Below are 1,497 nucleotides of genomic sequence, written 5' to 3' on the forward strand. Positions count from 1 at the left end.
CCAGTATTTTCCAGATTTTCTCCAGGTAACATGTACTACTTTTAAAGTTATCTGAAATATTATCCCCCCAAACCTTTATTTTTAGAACTCCATTCAGTAAAAAATCATCTGAAGTCAGTCAATATAATCTCCTACACTCAAAATTCAAAATACAGAAAAAATAAATAGGAAATTTGCTCATGATAAAATTAGTGCATTCCTTATATTATATTATCCCTGTCTTACTTATACTAGCACTCACACCCTTGTTAAGTATATTGGGTAAATAATCTTACCGCACCTGAGTGGAAAACCATACGTTATTTTTTGCAATGATTTTTATGCCTCTCAATCCTAATGTAAGTGTTTCATATTTAGCTTCTTCTCCATTTGATGTCATGAATGCTCACAATTATGCTTTTTGTATTCAAAGTTATTGGAAACATGCTCAAATCATCTGCCATGTTCTTCTCTATGGTGTCCTTACTGCACATACCTCAAAATAATGATTCATATAACCTTTCAAAATAAGTGAAAATCTCATCCATACTAGCCGAGTTGATTTGTCATTAATCATCATCAGCATTATTCCATGAGCACTAACCAGTGTCTCTTGTTTTATATGCACTATCTTGAAACCTCATAGTAACTCTGCAAAGTGAGTATTTTTGTGCCCATTTTCCATATGAAGAAATAGAGACTCACACAGAACACTGGGTTTGCTCAAGCCTAACAGCTAGTAAACTGATGAAGCAAAACTGGGTCAATCTGGCTTCAAAAGTATCTATTCATTCTAATAAACCACACACCTTCAATNCAGTCTATTAGTGTTATTGTGTTGAGGTTAAAGATTCTTTTTCAAAAACAAATTTGTTGGTGATTTATTCCCAAACACATATACCTAAGATGTCAAAATGAAGAATGACATTCACCGGCCAGATTTCTTCGAGTCAGACATTACATTTGGGATATCTAGGAACTGGAAACCCTTAAATCTTTCCATTCAAGCTAGTATTTAACTCCTAGTGAGGTTCTACAGTCTTAAGAATAGAAGCTGAGAATTTCTTGCATGATTTTATAGCCTATCTCCAGGACAATCTACATGGGCAGACAGAATAGACAATCAAAGTGGGCCAAAAATTGAAATACTCTGTTTCTTTGTCTTCAACTCATATCATTCACACATGTACTTGAAATTGATAGTGCCCTCTTAGGTAATATAAAAAATTGTGGCTCTTGGTTCCAAACTAAGGATATTTCTTAGAACTGTGGTCTAAAATTGAAAAAGAAAAGAATTTTTTTCTTATGGCTGAGAATTTTAACATAGATTTGAGCTGCTTAGAAGGTAGGAAAGAACAGCCAAAAACAACCCCTGGAAATTATCCTTTGTGGTCCACTGACAATTAATTGTTTGAAGTGTCTCCCAAATCTTGATTGCAAATCTGGTTATGTCTGCATATGTCTGCATATGTCTTCAATGGAAAAAAAATTTCTGGCGTCTCAAAAAATCATCTTTCT

This window comes from Galeopterus variegatus, unplaced genomic scaffold, assembly GCF_000696425.1.
Source record: "Galeopterus variegatus unplaced genomic scaffold, G_variegatus-3.0.2 Scaffold13199, whole genome shotgun sequence".
NCBI classification, from domain to species: Eukaryota; Metazoa; Chordata; class Mammalia; order Dermoptera; family Cynocephalidae; genus Galeopterus; species Galeopterus variegatus.